Here is a 24,190-nt window from a genome sequence, read left to right on the forward strand (position 1 = left end):
TTAGAAAGCATCATAAAGAATAAAATGCTAGGTATAAATTTAACAAAAAAGATGAAAAATCTATACACTGAAAACTACAAAACATTGATGAAAGAAACTGAAGAAGACACAAACAAATGGGAAAAATTTCCATGTTCATGAATGGGAAGAATTAAATTTGTTAAAATGATCATGCTGCCATATAGATTCAATGCAATTTCTATAAAAATTCCAATGGCATTTTTTACAGAAATGGTAAAACCAATCCTAAAGTTTATATGAAATCACAAAAGACCCCAAATGGCTAAAGCAATCTGGATAGAAAAGAGAAAGCTGGAGGCATCATTACACCTCCTAATTTCAAATTATATTACAAAGATACAGTAATAAAAATGATATGGCACCAGCATAAAAACAGACACATAGACCACTGGGAGCAACAGGGAATCCAGAAATAAACCCAAGCACATAGTATGAACCAAATTTTGACAAGAGCACTACATCTAGAATGTAATATTGGAATAGTCCCTTCAATAAATAATATTGGGAAAACTGGATATCCACATGCAAAAGAATGAATTTGGAGCCCTATCTTACACCATAAACACACACACACACACACACACACAATAAAACAATCCTCAAAATGGATTAAAGAATTAAAATATAAGACCTAAATTCATAAAACTCCTAGAAGAAAACATAAGGGAAAAGCTTTTTGACATTAGCATCAGCAATAATATTTTTTTAAGATAAGGCATAAAAAGTTCAGGAAACAAAAGCAAAAATAAAAACATGGGACTACATCCAACTGAAAAGCTTCTGCACAGCTACAGAAACAGTCAACAAAATGAAAATGTAAACTATTAATTGGAAGAAAATATTTATTAGCCATATATCTGATAAGAAGCTATTTGCCAAAATATTTTAGGAGCTCAGTTAATAGTCGAAGAATAACTCAAATTAATTCTTCTAAAACATAATTAAATACCTCAATGTAAAGATGGACAAAAGAGAGTAATGGAGCAAGATGGCTGAATAGAAGGCTCCATTTATCGTGCCTCCAGCAATCAATGGAGCATTCTATAATAAATTATTACAAAAATTTAATAACTATCTACACAAAGAAAGCACCTTTATAAAAAAAACAAAAATCAAGTGAGCAATCATAGTACCTGGTTATTCCATTTTATCACTGAAAGAGACACTGGAATTGGCTAGGAAAGACAGTCTTGAATTACAAATGCAATCCTTCCCCCATACCTTGATAAAGGTTGTGTGGCATAGAGAGGGAATCTGTGCACATGGTAGAGAGAGAGAGCACAGGGATTGTGAGACATTGCATTGAACTCAGTGCTACCCTGTCACAGCAGAAAACAAAACCATGCTGAACTCAGCTAATGCTCACCCATTAAGGGAGTATTTAAACCAGCTCCTCTATCCACAGGTGAATCGCACATTCCAGTGGTGAGAACTTGAGTTCCAGCATGCCTCATTACTGCAGGGTAAAGAGCTCTGGGGCCTAAATAAACCTGAAAGGTAGTCTAGACAAAAACAAACAAACAAACAAAAACCCTACAACTGCTAGGTGTATTTTACTGCTGAATTGGGCTCACAGCTAGTGGCTGCAGTGGGCATGTGACCTACTGAGACAACAGCTGGGAGCTAAGGGAGTACAAGCACCATCAAATCCCCAACTGCAGGCTGCACAGCTCACGCCACCAAAAGAGACCCTTCCTTATTCTTGAGGAAAGGAGAGGGAAGAATAAGGTAACTTTGTCTTGCATCTTGGATACCAGATCATCCACAGCAGGATAGGGCACAAGTCAAAGTCATCGAGACCGCTTTCAAGGCCCTAGCTCCCAGATGACAAGTCTAGACCCATCCTGGGTCAGAAAGGAACCCACTGCCTTGAAGGGAAGTACTCAGTTCCGGCAGGATCCATCACCTGCAGACTAAAGTGTCCTTAAGGCTCGAAGAAGCAGCAGTGATACCCAAGTAGTATGCTATGGGCCTTGGATGAGACTATGAGACAAGCTAACTTCAGGTGAGACACAACACTTTCTCACCTTTGGTGGCTAAGAGAAGAGACTTCTGCTGCTACAGAATAGCAGAAGGAAAAGTAAAGGGGAATTGATCTTGCACCTTAGATACCAGCTAAGCCACAGGAGGGTAGAGAACCAAGCAAGCTCTTGGAGTCCCCAATTCCAGGCACTGGCTCTAGAGCAGTATTTCTGCACCTGCTCTGGACCAGAGGGAAGCCCACTGTCCTGAAGGGTGAGTTTCAGGACAAGTAGCATTCACCACAAGCTGAGTAAAGAGCCCTTGAGACTTAAGGGAACATCAGCAGTAGCCTGAAACTACTCCCTGTGGGCCTGTAGTGCTAGTGACCATGGCACAAAGCTGCCCTGCCTGTGGAAAAGAAAAGGATGAATGGGAAGGGCTGTGTCTTGTAGTTTGAGTGCCAGCTCAGTTGCAGAACAATAGAACAACACGTAGAATTCTAAGGTTTTTGACGACAATGTCTGTTTCCCACAAAACACCTTTGTACCTGACTGGGGCCTGAGAGAACTTGACACACTGAAGGAAAGGTCACAACTCTTGACTGGTTCACCATCTGCTGATTGTAAAGCCCCAGAGCCTTGAGCAAACATAGGCGGTAGCCAGGTAGTGGCTGAATGGACCGTGGGTGAGACCAAGTGCTGTGCTGGCTTAATGTCTGACTCAGCACCGTCATAATGTTGGTGGTCACAGTGGTACATGTATTACTCCACCGCCAGCTTCAGGCAACTCAACAGAGAGAGGGATACTTTATTTGTTTGGGAGAGAGTAAAGAAAGACAATATGGGTCTCTGCCTGGTAATTCAAAAAATTCTTCTGTACCTTTTCCAAGACCATCAAACTGATACCTCTGAGTCTGTAGAAACTACAGCATTACTGAGCTTGGGTGCCCCTAAAGCAGATATGGCTTAGATTAAAACACACAAGATCTTTGGACTACCTGGAAAGCCTTCCCAATAAGGACAAGTGCAAACAAGCCCAGAATACAAAGATTAAAATAAACACCAAACTCCTCAATGTTTAGACACAGATGAACATGCATAACCTTTAAGATCATCCAGGAAAACAGGACCTTACAAAATGAACTAAATAAGGCACCAGGGACCAATCTGGGAGAAATAGAGATATGAGAACTTTCAGGCAGATAATTCAAAATAGCTGTTTTGAGGAAACTCAGGGAAATCCAAATAACCTAGGGAAGGAACTCAGAATTATATCACATATATTTAACAAAGAGATTGAAATAATTAAAACGAATCAAGCAGAAATTCTGGAGATGAAGAACACAATTGGCATACTGAAGAATGTATCAAAGTATTCAATAGCAGCATTGTTCAAGTAGAAAAAAGAGTTATTGAGTTTGAAAACAGGCTATTTAGAAACATACAGTCAGAGAAGGCAAAAAAAAGGGAAAAAAAAACAATGAAGCTTGTTTACAGGATCAAGAAAATAGCCTCAAAAAGGCCAATCTAAAGGGTAATGGCCTGTAGAGAGGAGATAGAGAAAGAGATAGGGATAGAAGTTTACTCAAAGGGATAATAACCAAAAACATCCCAAACCTAGAGAAAGATATTAATATCTAAGGAAAAGAAGTTTATAGAACACCAAGCAGATTGAAACCAAAGAAGACTACATCAAGGCATTTAATAATGAAACTCCCAAAGATCAAGGACAAAAAAAAGTACCTAAAAGCAGTAAGAAAAGCTAGAGGAGCATGACATATTTAGAGTGATGACGGAAAAATACTTTTACCCCAGAAGAATATATCTGGGGAAAGTATTCCTCAAACATTAATGAGAAATAATGACCTTCCCAGACATACAAAAGCTGAGGGACTTTATCAACATAATACTTAATCAAAATTTCTTGTCCTACAAGAAAGGCTAAAAGAAGTACTTCATTCAGAAAGAAAGGGATGTTTAAGAGCAAAAAGAAATCATCAGAAGGTACAAAACTCACTGATAGTAGTAAATACACAGAAAAACACAAAATATTATAACACTGTAACTGTGGTATGTAAATTACTCTTATCCTAAGTAGAAAGACTAAACAATGAAACAACAAAAAATAATAACTACAACTTTTCAAGACATAGACAGTACAATAAGATATAATTAGAAAAAAAAAAGCTAAAAACTAGGGGACGAAGGTAAAGTGTAGAATTTTCATTACTTTTGTTTTTGTTTATTTGTTTATGCAAGTAGTGTTAACAGCTGAAAATAATTAGATATAAGATGGTATTTGCAATTCTCATGGTAACCTCAAATCAAAAAACATACGATACACAAAATATAATAACCAACAACTTAAATCATACAGAGAAAATCACCTTCACTAAAAGAAAAAGGGGAAAGAAGAAAAGTATAAGGAGAGGTCCACAAAACAACCAGAAAACAAGTAATGACATGGCAGGAGCAAGTACTTACTTCTCAATAACACTGAATGTAAGTGGACTAAACTCTCCAATCAAAAGATACAGACTGACTGAATGGGAAAAAAAAAGACCCAATAATCTATTCTCTACAAGAAACACACATCAGCTGTAAATACACACATAGGCTGAAAATAAAAGTATTGGAATAGATGTTTCATGCCAATAGAAACCAAAAAAGAGGAGTAGCTATGCTTATATCAGCCAAAATAGATTTCAACAGAAAAACTATAAGAAGAAGCAAAGAAAGTCATTATATAATGATAAAGGGGCCAATTCATCAAGAAGATATAACAATTGAAAACAGACATGCACCCAACACTAAAAGAACCTAGATATATAAAGCAAATATTAGTAGAGTTAACAGAGCGATAGACCTCCCCAATACAGTAACAGCTGGAAACTTCAATATCCCACTTTCGGCACTGAACAGATGTTCCAGACACAAAATCAACAAAGAAATATCAGACTGAATCTGCACTACAGACCAAATGAACCTAATAAATATTTACAGAACATTTCATCCAATGATAGCAGAAAATACATTCTCTTCCTCAGCACATGGATCATTCTCAAGAACAAGCCATACATTAGGTCACAAAACAAGTGTGAAAACATTCAAAAAATTTAAATAATATCAAGCATCTTCTCTGACTATAATGGAATAAAACTAGAAATCAATAACAAAAGATTCCTGAAAACTATACAAACATATGAAAATAAAACAAGATGTTCTTATATTAATGGAAATACAATAAAACGAATTCCATAGGATAAAGCAAAAGCAGTATTAAAAGGGAATTTTATAGGTGTAAGTGCCTACACCCAAAAAAGAAGAAAAACTTCAGATAAGCAACCTAATAATGCATCTTGAAAACTAAAAAAGTAGGAGAAAATGAAACACAAAATTAGTAGAGAAAAATAAATAATAAAGATCAGAACAGAAATAAACGAGTTTTAAATGAAGAAAATAATACAAAAGATCAATGAAACAAAAATGTGGTTTTTGGAAAAGATAAAATTTACAAACCTATGTCAAAGTAAGAACAAAAGAAAGAAGACCCAAAGACATTTAGAGATGAAAAAGGAGACATTACAACTGATATTGCAGAAATCCAAAGGATCATTAGTGGCTACTATGGGTAACTATATGCCAACAAATTGGAAAATCTAGAATAAATGGATAAATTTCCTGACACAAACAAACTACCAAGGTTGAGCCATGAAGAAATCCAAAACCAGAGCAGACCAATAACAGGTAACCAGATCAAAGCTGTAATGAAAAGTCTCCCAGCAAAGAAAAGCCTGGGACTCAATGGCTTCACTGCTGAATTCTACCAATTATTTAAATAAGAAAAAGAAGTAATACCAAGAAGTAATCCTATTCAAACTATTCTGAAAAAATACAGCAGGAGGGGATATTCAAACTCATTTGATGAGGCCAGTATTATCATGATATCAAAACCAGAAAAAGACACATCAAAAAAGAGAAAACTATAGGCCAATATGACTGATGAATACTGATGCAAAAATCCTCAACACTAGAAAACCAAATTCAAGAACACATCATAAAGATCATTCATCATGACGCAAGTGGGATATATTCCCAGGAAGCAAGGTTGGTTCAACATATGCAAATCAATCGATGTGACAAATCATATAAACAGAGTGAAAAAGAAAAACGAAATGATCATTTCAATTGATGCTGAAACAGCATTTGATAAAATTCAACATCTCTTCATGATTAAAAAAAAAAAAACAGGCCAGGCGCGGTGGCTTAAGCCTGTAATCCCAGCACTTTGGGAGGCCGAGACGGGCGGATCACGAGGTCAGGAGATGGAGACCATCCTGGCTAACACGGTGAAACCCCGTCTCTACTAAAAAATACAAAAAACTAGCTGGGCGAGGTGGCGGGCGTCTGTAGTCCCAGCTACTCGGGAGGCTGAGGCAGGAGAATGGCGTAAACCTGGGAGGCGGAGCTTGCAGTGAGCTGAGATCCAGCCACTGCACTCCAGCCCGGGCGACAGAGCAAGACTCTGTCTCAAAAAAAAAAAAAAAGGCACATATGAGAGACCCATAGCTAGTCTACTGAATGGGGAAATACTGAAAGCCTTTTCGCTAAGATTCGGGAGGATGCCCACATTCCCACTGTTATTCAACAGAGCACTGGAAGCCCTAGCTAGAGCAATCAGACAAGTGAAATAAATAAATGGCATCCAAATTGGAAAAGAAGAAGTCAAGTTGTCTTTGTTTGCAGATGATATGATCTTATATTTGAAAAAAAAAAAAAACTGAAGAATCCACAAGAAAACTACTGGAACTGATAAATTCAGTAAAGTGCTAAGATACAAAACCAATATACAAAGATCAGTAGCATTTCTATAAACCAGTAACAAACAACCTGAAAAAGAAATCAATACAATCCCATTTACAGTAGGGACAAATATAATAAAATACAATACCTCAAAATTAAATTTACCAAATAAGTTAAAGATCTCTACAAAAAATAGTGTAAAATACCGATGCTAGAAATTGAAGACAAAAAAATAGAAAGATATTCCATGTTCATGGATTGGAAAGATAAATATTGTTAAAATGTTTATACTTCCCAAAGCAATCTAAAGATTTAACGCAATCCTTATCAAAACATTAATGATATTCTTCACATAAATTTTTTAAAAAGCAATTATAAAATGTATATGAAGCCATAAAAGGCTGTAATAGCCAAGGCTATCATAAGCAAAAAGAACAAAACTGGAGGAATCATATTATCTGACCTCAAATTATACTACAGAGCTGTAGTACCCAAAACAGCATATTACTACTAGCTTAAAAACAGACATGTAAACCAATGAAATAGAATAGAGAACCCAGAAACAAGTTCACACACCTACAGTGATCTTATCTTAAAACAAAGGGGCAAAGAACATACACTGGGGGAAAGATGGTCTCTTCAGTAAATGTTGCTGGGATAACTGGATATCCATATACAGGAGAATGAAACTAGACTCCTACCTCTAGCCATATACAAAAATCAAATCAAAATAGGTTAAAAACTTAAATCTAAGACCCAACCTGTGAAATTACTACAAGAAAACATTGGGGAACATCTCCAGGACATTGGTCTGGGCAAATATTTATTGAGTAATACCCAACAAGAACAGGCAATGAAAAACAAAAATGAACAAATTGGATTACGTCAAGTTAAAATGCTTCTGTACAGTAAAGGAAACAATCAACAAAGTAAGGAGATAACCAAAAGAAGGTAAGAAAAGATTTGCAAATTACACATCTGACAAGGGATTAACAACCAGAATATATAAGGAACTCAAACAAAACTATAGGAAAAATTCTAATAACCCAATTAAGAAATGGACAAAATATTTGAAGACATTTCTGAAAAGACATACAAATCGCTTACAGGCATATGAAAAGGTGCTCAACATCATTGATCATCAGAGAAATGCAAATCAAAACTACAATGAGATATCATCTCACCCCAGTTACAATGGATTATATCCAAAAGACAGGCAATAACAAATGCTGGTGAGGATGTAGAGAAAACGGAACCCTCTCTCACTGTTGTCGGGAATATAAAGTAGTACAACTATGGAGAACAGTTTGGAGGTTCTTCGAAACATAAAAATAGAACTACTATATAATCCAGTAATCCCACTGCTGGGCATATGTCCAAAGCAAAGGAAATCATTACATTGAAGAGGTGCTTACACTCTCATGTTTGTTGCAGCACTGTTCACAATAGCCAAGATTTGGAAGCAACCTAAGTGTCCATCAACAGAAAAATGGATAAAAAAGGTTTTACTTACACACAATAGAGTACTGTTTAGCCACAAAAAGAATGAGATCCTGCCATTTGCAACAACACGGATGGAACTGGAGATCATTATGCTAAGTGAAATAAGCCAGGCACAGAAAGAGAAACATTGCATGTTCTCACTTATTTGTGGGATCTAAAAAATCAAAACAATTGAACTCATGAAGATAGAGAGTAGAAAGATGGTTATCAGAGACTGGGAAGTGTAGTGGAGGGATGAGGGGAGGTGGGGATGGTTAATGAGTACAAAGAAAATAGTTAGAAAGAATGAATAATACCTAATATTTGATAGCACAAAAGACTGACTATAGTCAATCATAATGTAAGTATACATTTTAAAATAACTAAAAGGGCATAAGTGGATTGTTTGTAATGGAAAGGATAAAGACTTGAAAGGATATATACCCCATTTTCCATGATGTGTTTATTATGCATTGTATGCCTGTATCAAAACACCTCATGTAACCCATAAATATATACACCTATTTACTCACAAAAATTAAAAATAATTTTTAAAAGAGAAAAATCGAAAATGTGGTATATATACACAATGTATATTGGTCTGGACAAATGTATTCAGCTATAAGAAAGAATCAGATCCTATCATTTGCAACAACATGAATGAAACTTGATATCACTTTGTTAAGTGAAATAATACACACATAGAAAGAGAAACTTCGCATGTTCTCATTTATTTGTGGAAGCTAGAAATCAAAACAATTGAACTCATGGAGAGAGAGAGTAAAAGGATGGTTCCCAGAGGCTGGGAATGGTAGTGGAGCATTGCTGGGGAAGTTGGGATGGTTAACGGGTACAAAATATAGTTAGAAAGAATGAATAGGGCCTAGTGCTTGACAGCATAACAGAGTGACTATCATCAAAAGTAACTTAAAGGCACATTTTAAAATAACTAAAAGAGTATAATTGGATTTTTTGTAACACAGGACAAATACTTGAGGTGGTGATGGATACTCCATTTACCCTGATGTGTTTATCATGCATTGGATGCCTGTATCAAAACACCTCATGTAACCCATAAATATACATATCTATTATGTACTCACAAAAATTAAAAATTAAAAAACTAAACAGAGCAAATAAACAATGGACAAAAGATCTAAATAGTCATTTTTTTCTACAAAGGACATACAGATTGCCAACAGCTATATATAAAGCTGTTTACCATTATTAATCACCAGAGAAATGAAAATCAAAGCCACAGTGCAGTATCATCTCACCCAAATCAGGAGAGATATTATCAAATCACAAAATATAACAAATGTTGGCAAGGGGTGGAGAAAAGGCAACCCTGGCACACTGTTGGTAGAAATGTAAATTGGTACAGCCTTTATGAAAAATAGAATGAGAGTACCTCAAACAAACAACAATAACAACAAAAACAACTATGTGATCCAGCAATGCCACTTCTGGTATACCCAAAATAAATGAAATCAGTACCTTGAATGACTATCTGTGATTTCATGTTCACTGCAGCATTGTTCACAATAGATGAGATATGAAAATAACCTAAGTTTCCATCAACAAATGATTGGTTAAAAATTTTTACATAAATGTATACATGCATATGTGCACAGTAGAATATTACTCAGTCTTAAAAAAGAAGAAAATCCTGCCATTTGCCTCAACATAGTTTAAACTGTAGGACATTTTACTAAGTGAACTATGACGGACATAGACAAATACTGCATGGTTTCACTTATATATGTAAAATCTAAAAGTATCAAATACATAGAAACAGAGTGGTTACCAGAGGCAGAGGCAGGGAGGTGGGGAAAATGGGGAGATATTGATCAAAGGGTACAAAGTTGAAGTTATGTAGGATGCATAAGTCTAAAGATCTAGTATATAGCATGATCACTATAGTTAATAACACTGTATTATATACTGGAAATGCTCTAAAAGAATAGTTTTCAGAAGCTTTCAGAAGCTAGCGTGATAAAAAGGTAACTATGTGAGGAAATAAATATGTTCATTCGCTTGACTATAATAATAATCATCCTTATTTATATGTATATCAAAACATGATGTTGTACATCTTAAATATATATAATTTTATGAACAGAAATAAATAATGCAATAAATTATCATTTTACATAAACCATTTTTGAAGTGGCTGCCTGTCACTGGCAACTAAATGAATCCTAATTGATTATACTTGCTTCAGGTATAAAGCTTTAAAATGACAATGACTGGATTTAAACTAAAATCACTGACTTTGAAATTTATGCTTTTTTCCCTTTTGCAATATTGACTCCTCAGCATACTTGCCAATATATATTTCTATTCCATTATGAACAAGCTTCAAGAAAAATACCTGAGCTTACCACTTTCTATTTATCCTTTAATTTGTTTAGCATGAGTATTACTGGTTGATGGAGCAGTCTTGTTTTAGATTAGTTAAAAGGCGTAACAAAGTAGTACTATAAATTATCTGAGTTTATGTACTTCTAACCCTTAAGCAAATTTTAGACTTAATGAAGAGAAAGCATACAGAAGTACAGAAAGCTGAAACACTTCAAAGCAAAAGAGGCAAAATATGGAACAAGCTAAGAACAGAAGATTTAAAAGATACAGAATAATAGTGATAGGTAGGGGTACAGTATCATTCTTCTGCATATGGCTACCCAGTTATCCCAGCACCATTTACTGAATAGGAAGTACTTTCTCCATTGCTTATTTTTGTTGACTTTGTCAAAGATCAGATGGTTGTATGTGTGCAGCTTTATTTCTGGGTTCCCTGTTCTGTTCAATTGGTCTATGTGTCTGTTTTAGTAACAGTACCATGTTGTTTGGGTTACTGTAGCCTTTTAGTATAGTTTGTTGTCGAGTAATGTGATGCCTCCGGTTTTTTGTTTTTCTTCTTAGTATAGTTTTGGCTATTCATGCTCTTTATTGGTTCCGTATTAATTTTAGAATAGTTTTTTTCTATTTGTGAAAAATGACGTTGGTAGTTTCATAGAAATAATGTTGAATATGTACTTTGCTTTGCACAGTATGGCTGTTTTGACAATATTGATTCCTCCAATCAATGAGCATGATGCTTTCCCATTTATGTATGTCATCTCTGATTTATTTCAGCAGTGTTTTGTACTTCTTTTTGTAGAGAAGTTTCACCTCCTTGGTTAGCTGTATTCCTAGGTATTTTATTATTTTTGTGGCTATTGTAAATGGGGTTGCATTATTGATTTGGTTCTCAGCTTGAATGTTAATTGGTGTATAGAAATGCTACTAATTTTTGTACATTGATTTTGTATCTTGAAACTTTACTGAAGTTGTGTATCACTTCTAGGAGCCTTTTAGCAGAATCATTAGGGTTTTCTAAGTATAGAATCATATCGTCAGCAAAGATAGATAGTTTGACATCTTCCTTTGCTATTTGAATGCATTTTATTTTTCTCCTGCCTGATTTCTCTGACTAGGACTTTCATTACTATGTTGAATGGGAGTGGTGACAGTGGACATCCTTGTCTTGTTCCAGTTCTCCAGGGGAGTGCTTTTGCCTGTTCAGTGTAATGTTGGCTGTGGGTTTCCAGAAGAATGAAACTGGACCACTACCTATCATAATTTAAAAAAATTCACTCAAGATGGATTAAATATTTAAATGTAAGGCCTCAAACTATAAAAATCCTAGAAGAAATCCTAGGAATGAAATATCTTTGTCAATATCAGCCTTGGCAAATAATTTATAGCTAAGTCACCCAAAGTAATTGCAACAAAACAAAAATTGACAAGTGGGACCTAATTAAAAAGTTTCTGCACAGCAAGAAAACTATCAAGGCCACTCAAAAGCCAAACATGAGAGGCAACGTTTATTGGGAGGAGAAGCAAGTTTTAATTGGAGAGCCAGAAAACCAGAAGATGGTGAACCACCCTTCTAAAGTATCATCTTAACTTTTAAATTTTATTATAGGGTTTTTAAATAGAAACTTGGTATAAGAGATATGCAGGAGTGGAACAGAGTGCAGGGTCTGTGTCTCTTGTTCTGATGGTTATCTTGGGTAATTACTTGTCCAGAGGTCTTGTTGGTGTTTTCCTGACTTTGGCCAGATGGTGGCGGACTAATTGTGACTCCCCTTAAGTGGGAAGACTCCATAGGGACTCTGTTTCTGGTTTGTTCCAAGATTAGCCCCTGGAATTCCTAAGTAAGCATATAATTAGATAAGTGTGCATGGTGCAAGGGAGTGTATAATGAAAAAGGGAGAAAAACAGTTTCAAAGCATATTTCAAGCCTATTATCTAAGACTAAAGAAAAAGAGTTTTAAAATGAAATTCAAACCTGAGATGCTTAGTTAGAAAGGGAGTAAGCAGACAACCTACAAAATGGGAGAAGATATTTGCAAACTATGCATCCAGCAAAGTTTGCAAATAGCAAAGAAAAAAAATCTAATATTCAGAATCTATAAAGAACTTAAATTAATAAAAAACAAATAACCCCATTTTAAAAACGGGCAAATGACATAAAAAGACACTTCCCAAAAGAAGTCATATAAGTGGCCAATAAACATTAAAAAGTGATCATCACTAATCCCCAGAGAAACACAAATCAAAATCCTAATGAGATACCATCTCACATCTGTCATTTAAAAAATGTCTTTTGTTAAAAAGTCAAAAAATAACAGATGTTGGTGAGGCTGCACAGAAAAGCAAACACTTATACACTGTTTTTGGGAATGTAAGTTAGTCCAGCCACTATGAAAAGCAGTTTGGAGATTTCTCAAAGAACTATTATTTGTAGTTGAAATACCATTCGACCCAGAAATCCTATTACTGGTAGATACCCAAGGGGAAATAAATCATTCTACCAAAAAGACACACGTACCCGTATGTTCATTGCAGCACTATTCACAATAGCAAAGACATAGAACCAACCCTGGTGCCCATCAATGGAGGACAGGATAAAGAAAATGTGGTACATATACACCATGGAATACCACACAGTCATAAAAACAAATGAAATTATGTCCTTTGCAGCAACATGGATGTGGCTGCTGGCCATTATTGTATCAAACTAATGTGGAAACAGAAAACTAAATGCTGCATGTTATCACTTATAAGTGGAAGCCAAATGTTGGGTACACATGGACACAAAGATGGGAACAACAGACACTTTGAACAGGCAATGGCTGATAAACTACTATCAGTTACTATGATCACTACCCAGGTGATGGATTCATTCGAACTCCAAACCTCAGTATCACACAATATACCCAGGTTACAAACCTGCACGTGTACCCGCCCCCCCGATTGTAAAATAAAAGCTGAAGAAAGAAAAACCTGATAGAGAATAATGAAATGGTATAAATATTGGACATGGACATCCTTGTGAACAGAATCAGATCAAAAAAAAAAAGGATAGCCACTAAACACCCTGAAATTCAAATTCCAAACTGTGCTATATATGGAAGCTCACTGCTATCTGCTATCCAGTGTGAAGTTAACACCACAGTACATTGACTAATCCCGGTGATGGCATTTTCTGTAAATCTTCCATAATATCAACGTGCTTCTGTCACCGGAATGTCATATTGTCCACTTCCCTTGGAAATACAACTATTACCATCAGTTCTGAAGAATAAATTTGAATTGTGCCCTAGCTCATATTAACCTCTTTTTGTAGGCCATTATACATCCTCATTTTTTATTAAAAGAAATAATTTCCATCATTTGAGAGTTTATAAAGCAAAAAACAGCTCTTGATTACTCAGCACTTTTACAGAAATCATATCCTGGTAATTATGTGTTACTCAAAACTGCATAAGTAAAACTATCGCCATTATACTAAAATTAACTTAAAAGAGTCATTTCCCTTGCATGTTCTTAAAATTCTAATTATCTTGCAAGTTTTTTTAGAAAGAGTTAGCTGATATTTCCATCCATTAGTCTTAAAACTAAGCTGACTGGAAAGAACAGCCATAGATGGACTGAAGAGGAAACAATGCTATACCTTCATGAACAACTAAATGAACTGATTTGAATAATCTTTAAAACACAACAGACTTTTGTACTTGTTTTCTCTGCCTGGAATACTCTTTTCCCAGATAGTCCTATAGATGCCTTGCTTCCTACATTCATTCAGGTCTATGCTTAGATATGTTATCTGTACTGATTGTCCTTGACTACCCTAACTAAAATAGCCACCACTATACCCTTCATAACTCTGTCTTCTAGCTTGCTTTATTTTTCTTCTTAGCACTTATCATTTAGAAGTAAGTGCTTATATTCTGTGTTTGATTTATTCTTGGTGGACACAAACTTTGTCTTCCACAACATCTAGAAGAGTGTCTAGCAAATAGCAAGCACCCAGTAAATATGTTTTGAATAAATTAATAAATTCAGGAAACTAGTTTATAGATTTCAGCTCCATAGCTCTTTCTAATCTTTTGGTCTCCTCAGTGATTATTGACTTATCCATCTGGGATCAACTACAAGAACTAAAAGAAAAGAAGCTAATAGCTAGGACTAAAAACAGGGAATTAAAAAATTACAAAAGGCCAATAATAATTTTCAGATACTTCATCTCATTATAAATCATATGAATCAAAGAATTTAAAAACAAATTACAATCTTTCACTTACCAAATGACTGGAATCTTTTCTGTATTATTAAAATTCCCAGTGTTGTTATCTAAAAAAAAAAAAAAAAAAAAAAAATGGGCAATCTTAGACACTGACAATGAGTATATTATACACTAGTGCAATTGATCTTGACAGCAATTTGGCAATAGATATCAAAACATTAAGTGCATAATGTTGGATATATCAACCTTATTTGGAACAGGTTCTACTAAGGAAATTATTATTGCTACTTTAAAAGATCATACTATATGGAAGTTTTTTGCAGTATTGTTTCTAGGAGTGAACACTTTAAAACTACCTATACATCAGAAAGTGAGGACTGCTTAAAAATCTATGGAGCATTTATGCAAAAAGATATTATACAACCATTAAAAATAATGGTGAATAAAATTAAATGTCATTTATATTATTGAAAAAATTAATTTCCATTAATTTTATTTTTGAATATTTTTATATCCAAAATTAATGTAAGTGATTTTATTGAATATTCCAATATTTCATTTTTGAATATTAAAAAAGTTAAGTGTTTGTTGTATAACTACTTTTAAAGTGTACTATAAGGATATAAATCAAAGTGTTATTATTAATTTTCCTATGTATATAATTGTATTACAGAATGATTTATTTTTCCTTTTTTGCTTATCTGTATTTTTTAAAATTTGTACAATTAACCATTAGTTCTATCACTAAAATGAGATTTTTAAATAATGTTAACTGAAATTCCTTACAACTAACCAGCTTGCATTGTGGGCACTTCAAGTAAACGTATATTAAGAAGTTTCATTGAAATAGCTGATCAGCTAAAATTGCCTGGATTTTAAAATGTCTATGGTGATGTCTTTCTCTTTATTAAGAATACAAAACATGGCTTTTAAAAATAATATGTGCTTCTCTCTCCACTAATAGAAGAGACCATACAAAACAATATGGATATTCAAAATTACTTTTTATACATGGCCCGTAATCTAATCAGATGCACACATATATAATATAATCTCTTAATATTTCATATATTAAACATATGATACTAGCCAGGTGTAGTGGTACATGACTGTAGTCCAAGTTACTCAGGATGCTAAGGTAGCAGGATCACTTGAGACCAGGAGTTTGAGACTGCAGTGAGCTATTATCATGCCACTACACTCCAGCCTAAACTACAGACCAAGACCCTGTCTCTAAATATATAATTCTATAATATTGCCGTAGATGTTGTATTAGTCCATTCTCACAGTGCTGTAAAGAACTTCCTGAGACTGCATTATTTATGAAGAAAAGAGGTTTAATTGACTCACAGTTCTGCAGGCTGTATGGGAAGCATGGCTGGGAGGCCTCAGGAAAATTACTACCATGACAGAAGACGAAGGGGAAGCAAGCTTACCATGGTGGAGCAGGAGAGAGTAAAGAAAGTGCTACACACTTTCAAACAATCAGATCTCTTGAGCACTCTATCACAAGAACAGCAAGGAAGAAGTCTGCCCCCATGATTCAATCACCTCCTACCCACCCCTCCATCAACATGTGGGGATTACTATTCGACATGAGGTTTTGGTGGGGACACAGAGTCAAATCATATCAGAACTGTTTTAGTAAAAATAATTAATGCAACTCTATGCTCTCTCTAGCCTGTAGATAAAATACTCAGATGTTATTTTCCAATGTTTCTTATGGCACAGACGTCAGTAATACATTTATCTTTCTTTATGTCTTATAATAATGTAGTAGATTGGAACCAGAGAATTACTCAGTATGTTTAATATATGAAATTCTGTCTACAAGATGGAAGGAAGCATTCTCTTTTCTGCCTATCCAAATTCTTTAAAACTACTCCAAGAATTTATTTTTGGTTTCTCCAATCCACAATGAAATTTTTCTTAGCATTTAAATTCAAATTCAGTATTCTATTATGTGACTTCAGAATATTACCTGGTTACTTGTAACTCCTTCCCAGATAAAGTGGAAAAACTCATGAGGAGAGGGGTTATGGGTTATTAGATTAATTTCGTGTTCCTCACAGAGTAAATACCTATAGATTTGACAATATTCATTTGTGTGTTCATTTATAAAATGTGAAGACATATGCTGATTCCTGTTCATCTTGAGACTGTCTATTTTGATGGCTATGCAAGGCACAGGGCATGAACGGCAAAGCTTAGGGTGCTCAAAGGCGGAAGTTCAATAACTGACCCCAGAACAAAACCAGGACCTCAAAGAGTTACATCTTCTGCAAAAGAGTAAACCATAGAACAGCCCATTCCAAAGAGGCAAACAGCAAGGATATCTTCCTGTCTCAATCTTGATATAAGCTAGAAAAAAAAAAATTCCCCCCGAGAATCTAACAAGATAAAGTCCTCTCAGGGGGTTAGAGTCTCAATCCGTATTCTCTCTCAAATGAAAAATAATCTAAGTTGGACATTTATTTTAAGTGGTACTGAGTTAATGCAAAACCTAAGTGTTTGATAAAAACAAATTAAAGTCCTTGAGGAATTTGCTTTGAACATAGACATGAGAATTCCCATAAATGCGGTTTCATTATCATGGATTTACAACCAAAAGGTACAGAAACACAAGAAAGCTAGGCACTAGGATCAAAAGCCTGCAAGTACAAGCACACATGCACAAACGCACACAAACACTATAAAACTACACTTCCAAAGAGTTCTGAAATCGGGCTTTCTGAATATATAATACAAAATAAGTATGCTGAAGTTTTAAACAGGGTATCAATAGTATTAGTAAATAAATGTTGAACAAGTGCATCAGTAAAGTTAAAAAAGAACAAGAGACTTTTTAAATGTCCAGAAAACTAAATAGAACTTCTAGAAATAACATACATAAATAAAATTCTAAAAATAACTCGATTGATAGTGTAAAAGCAGAATAGGTATAGCTGAAGATAATATTAGCAGAATGAAATGTAGCTGAAGAAATAACACAGAATGTGGAAGAAACAAAGATGTAAAATATAAAAGGTTAAGAAACATGAAAGATACCATAAGGACATCTAATATACATCTACTATAGTTACAAACAGAAAAATGAGAGAATAGGGACAGGCAATACTTGAAGAAACAATAGCTGTGAATATTCCAGAATTGTTATATAAATTAATCTTCAGATACAAGAATATTTCATCAAGATAAAAAATAAAATAAATCCACTCCAAGACTTATCACAGTGAAACTGCAGAATAACAAAGACAATGAAAAAAACATTACAAGCTGCAAGAAATAAAAGACAATGCACACACACACACAAATAAAAAGTAGATGGATGGTGGACTACACAACACTACCAATGATAGCTAGAAAATAATGCAAAGATATCTAAAAATTGTTCAGGTAAAATAACTGTTAGAGGTATATTATTACAATTAAGATTGTAAAATAATCTTAAGAATACGGGCAAGTTAAAGACATTTTCAGACAAACAAAAGGATTCATGACCAACAGATACTCACTAATAAAAATTTCAGATAATATAATCCAGAAAGAATTAAAATGACTCCAGGATGAAGGCAAAAAATAATGCTGATTATAGTGAATGAATGACTTCCAGGACCACTAAACTTTGGATTTGGATTTATACCAACTATAAGCAATCTTACCAGGAAAAAAATTAATGTAGAGAACTAGAGCTTAACTAAATCACACCACAGGAAAAACCTAGTTAAAAGGAGGGAGGAAATCAATATAAAAACAAGGTTTGACATTACAAAATAAATGCAGTTAATTTATTCCAGCTTATTAATTAGAGTTGTTCATCCCATACTATTCCTCAGAATGTACTGTCCTTTTATAGACAACAATGACACCCTGGCCTGCCAATGTTGGAACATGTCGTGTGAGTTATTTTACAAGGAGGGATGGGTTTGCTCTGAGATAGCCACTTGGTGATTAGTGACCCATATTATAAGGAAGAGGATCAGTGCTAATAAGGACTAGAGTGTCTACCTGAGCCCTCAGTAGGCAAACCTAATTGAGTGTTCCTTGAGAAAAATTGTCTCAATTAGGTGAAATTCCAACAGCTCCACTATAGTATCAGATTGCCTTTATCACAGAGTTCCTTCTACTGCTAAACTAGAAGACCTGGACACACTGAAGAGTATTCCCTCAGACTAAAATTAAGAAAAAAATGAGCACATACAAGAAATCTCTATCTTCTCCATCCTTAATTGTTGAGTTGGCCCAATGAATGAATCACTTGCAAATCTCAAGCAACCCCTTATTGAGAGACAACAGATCACTAATAGTAAATAAGTGTGGACAAATTATGGCCCTATTAGCTGCATACAAAGGGAAATAGAAACTTGGGGACATATTAAAAAATGAGAGCTCAAAGATAGCCACTCTTTAGAAAGTCCCAAAAGGAATCGGGCTGTTAGGTTCATAATGCATCCCAGCAGTCACATTCTATGTCATTTACTATTTTCAGCTGGCTGATGTAAACTCAAAAGGAAAGAAAAAAATTTATTAGATAAACTTTCAAGGATGGGAGTGGAAGTTGAGGAACAGGTTAAAAGAAGATAGTAAACCTCCCCATTTTCTGAAACATCTGGTCTCCCCATTTTGCTTCATAATGGGATACTATACATACACAGATGACAATATAATAATGCTTTACTTATCAAATTATTTTCCATTTGTCATCTCATTCTATTTCCACATGCATCCAGTGTAATAAGGCAAATTTTACTCTCCATACACAAAAGATATGAAAACTAATCAACAAAAACATAAGTGACTAGTCCAGGATTAAATGTATTATCAGCAGTGGAATGCTTAATTCCTATTCCACTGCTCTACTGAGTATAATGGTTGTAAATAATACTGCCTGGGTTTCAATCTTACCTCTGCCACTTGTTACCTATGTGAGATAGAACACCACATTACTTAAACTCTCTAAGTCTCGGAGTATTTTTTGGTGTGTTTGTAAAACCAGGTTGACAATAAAGATTAAATATGACACACATAAAGTCAATTACACATAGTAAGTCCTCTGTGTGTAATTGATTTACTAAGCATTTTGAATGGAGTAGCTTTATTTTTCTCCAATCACTGCTCTCCTAACTCCATGGAAATTCCCATTGTGGTCCCTTACTGACTCCTGGGCTTACTTCAAAAAAGTACGCAGTCACCTTCAGGTGGTATAGATTAACCTAGTTAAAATTCCAATACCATATTCAATGTAAACGTTATCCCTTTTCCTGCACTAGCCACTAACCTCCACCTTTCAGACTGGACAGGCTTATGGGCCCAGGACCCACTTGTGAGAAGTGAGAATATGGAGTGGGCTTCATTTACACTTCCCCTTCCATTCCAGAACTAAGGGGTGAGGGAATTTATAATCTTGTTTTGGAATTCCTCCTCCCTTTCCCTATTCAATGCCTAACTTGCTAACGTTGAGGGACTGGGAAGAAAACAGTGACAGAAGAACAAACATCTTTTCCCAACTGCCCACAGTCATAATCCCCTCTTTGTTCATTGCCATTGTTTTTCTGGCTAATGCTGACTAGCTGTGGATACCTTCTCAGTGTCAGGCATCAAATGGGATGCATAATTTTGGGGGAAACTGCTACAAGGGCCTCCATACTGTGCAGTTTTATAATAGAAGAAATCTGCCTCCTATATTTTCCACCACTCTCACCTGCTCACAGTATGCTTTACTTACCTGTTAATGGGTAATTCTGTTGGATTGGTGTATCAACAAGACAGTTCAGGTTTGGCTACCTTCTCCAGTGACCAACTCACCCATGGAAAACTCATGCATCCTTACTACACCAACCCATGAGCGCATAAGCTGTTTCACTAAAGCCTGTTTCCTCACCCATTTGCCTGTCTACATGTTCCCTTCCCCTGCTCAGCAAGACACATATCAGCAAGACACATGTTCCATCTGGAAATGAGATGCCAGTCTGCTCTATTGAAAGCAAGCCACCACCTGTTTCTCACATGGATTATCACAATAGCCTGCTAACAGGCATCACTACTTTCAATCTTAGCAATTTTTAGTTATGAAAACTTAGGTTATTCCATGTCACTTCTTAGCTCAATAATCTCTAGCACTCCCCATCTCAGAGGAAAAATCAAAATCCTTAAAAAGAAAACATAAAACCCTACATGTACAAATAGCCTGCTATTTCTGAATTCATTTCCTAACTATGCTTTTTCTCTTTCTCATCCTGTTACAGTCACACTGTCTCCTTGCTAAAAGCTGTTACCTCAGCCGAAAGCACTACTACCGTAGGTTACGGCAGATCTGTGCTCAAGTGTCAATTTCTCCACAAAGGCCTACCTGAGCATTCTTTATAAAATGCAAACCATATCCTCTGGCACTCCCTACTCCACTTCTCTGCCTTATTCTTCTTCATATTACTCATCACCATGTACCATATTAAATTTTTTTTCTTCTACCCTAAAATTTAAGCTTCCAGTATTTTGCCTGTTTTCTTCACTGATATATCCCAACAGCAAAACACTGCACAGCATATAGTAGATACACAATAAATATTTGTTGTTAATAGCAATAAATAGAAGACATGACACATGGAAGCCAAAATAAGATACAATAAAAAGCTCTCCTGTTTTGTTGCTCTTCTTTTGATATCTCCGGACAGCCTACAAAAACAGAATTCCTTTCTCTAAGAAAATAAGTACCGAAGTCAAATATTGACTAGGATTTTTTCCATTGTTCATATATTGGCAATTATGACTCAAAACTACATACTGTGCATTTCACATTTCAAAGAAGGCCAATAGAAATTTGGACCAGAAAACTGTCTCAGGATTCATTAAGAGATAGTGAAACCAGCTCAGTTATCCATTTGTCCTAAAATATATTTTATAGCTATTATTTTGAATAGCTTGGACCCAATAAGGGTTCAAACATTGCATTTGATTTTTAGTCTCTTTGTCTGTTTTAATCTAGTTCTGCCTTTTTTTATGATGTTGACTTTTTGAAGAGTACAGCCCTACTATTCTATGGAATAACTCACATTATAAATTTGATTATTTCCTTGTGGTATTATTAAATTTGTACCTCCATTTCCTGGATTTACAGTAAAATTAAGATACGGAAGCTTTATTAGACTCAGATTGAACATTTTGGGCAAGAATATTTCAGAGGTGATTTTGTGTAATTCATTTTGCCCATATCAAAATATCAGTATACTAAATTTTGGGTTATTTCACTATTAATGAGGCAAAGTCTGATTTTTCATTAAGATAGTGACCATCAGATTCCTCCTTTTCAAAGGTACATTTTTCTCTTTGCACTTTTTAAGTTATTAATACTTAAAACTGTTAGGTAACATTTTCAGTTATTTGGGGTAAAGCTTTGACATTATAAAACATTTTCCCCAAGGGCCTTTTATCTGTTGTTTCTAGAAACCATTGGTGATCTTTGCCTCTATCATTTACATTGGAGGTTACAAAGTAGTAGAGTCTATATTTTTCACCAGCATAAATATACCATTATTTTCTCCAGCCATAAAATTTCTGAGGGGAATAATGAAAGGAAGAATGCCGGGCAATAAATGCAGGGTCTAAGACACGCGGTGCTCAGTAAAAGCTATAAAATTGCTTTCCTACTGGGACTTCCAATTTAATCAAATTACCAGCACCTTGTCTAATAAGCACAAAGGATTTTTTCCATTGTTCATTTTTTCCATTGTTCATTTTTTCCATTGTTCAACTTCACAATAACGTTGTTATGAAGATTGTTATTATAACAACAATCTCATTGTTCGCTGCCCAATATACCATGTCTTAATGCAAAGCTACCTTTTTGAATGCTTAATCTAGTTCACATTAGACTATGAGGGTATTTATTTTCTATTCAAAAACCCTAGACACATGTGATGAATTTCCAACTCTCAACTGCAAATCCTATAAGCATGTCCACACCATTGCCAGGATTAAAAGAAATCGAATATTTACCACAAAGTCAGGAAATTACACGGAAGAAGTAGTAGTTCCTGTTGGTTTAAAGTGAAAATTTGTTAAGAATACCCATTACTACTTAGAACAAAGGGTCTTTCTGGATTACTGTAATAATCTTCTGGTCAAATTGGGCTCAAAATATTTCCAGAGATGGATATAAATACACTTTAGAAATTGCTTCCTTTCGAATAATATATTTTCTTATAGTTAATTATAACATTTCTTTTTTTATTACTCAGAAGACAGAAGCAGAACAACTTCACAATAAGCTGAGGGGCATTTTAGACAGTACCTAGGCACTAGAAAAGTAATCCTGTGTTCCTACAGAATTTCCTGCTGAATCTCATGAATATTGTTTACTAAATCATATTATCTTAGAATCCAAAAAACACAATTAACAGGAATCTGAGAACTAAAAATGTACAATTCCTTATTTTATGGGGATGCGTGCTTAAATATAAGTTCTCTAAGACTATTTAAAGGAAGTGATAACAGTCAACCAACAAAAATTTACTAATCACTTACTATAAACAAGCTATCATTAAGGAAGATGGGATCAAAAAGGATTTAATATAGCCTCTACTTAAAAAAAAAGTACATTATGTGGTGGGAGCACTGAAAGGTAATCAGGACAAACATATACCAACACCAAAAAAAAAGAATACAAGGCAGTATGTGCTGTGCAAAATGACAACCATGAAGAGGAAGTGCTTTATTTATTTATTATGTATTTGTTTTTTGAGATGGAGTCTTGATCAGCCACACAGGCTGGAATACAGAGGCACGATCTCGGCTCACTGCAACCTCCGCCCCTGGGTTCAAACGATTCTCCTGCCTTACCCTACTGAGTAGCTGGGACTACAGGTATGCACCACCACCACCATGCCCAGTTAATTTTTTTTTTTTTTTTTTTTTTTTTTTTAGTAAAGACAGGTTTTCACCATGTTGGCCAGGATGGTCTTGATCTCTCGACTTCCTGAATCCACCCACCTTGGCCTCCCAAAGTGCTGGGATTACAGGCATGAGCCACCATGCCCAGCCAGAAGTCCTTTAATTACTGAGAGAAAGGCAAGATTAGTGAGGGCTGAGGTGGTCAGAGAAGACTTCCTAGAGATGGAACTTTAATAGAATCTTGAAGAATGGGTAAGATTCAGAGAAGCAAAGAAGGGAGTAGTGGTAGGCTAAGATGGAATGAAGTCATGAGGAAATCACAGGGGTATCAATGTGTTGGGTATTCACGAGACACAGTGAAGACGTACCTGTGGCCACTGTTAGAAAAATTTTGGTAATTCAGATGTCATATTAAAATCCTAATGAAGCACAACTTTGCAGATGCTGCTTTCCTTTGTAA

The sequence above is a fragment of the Colobus angolensis genome, unplaced genomic scaffold, assembly GCF_000951035.1.
Source record: "Colobus angolensis palliatus isolate OR3802 unplaced genomic scaffold, Cang.pa_1.0 Scaffold454, whole genome shotgun sequence".
In the NCBI taxonomy this organism is placed as follows: Eukaryota; Metazoa; Chordata; class Mammalia; order Primates; family Cercopithecidae; genus Colobus; species Colobus angolensis.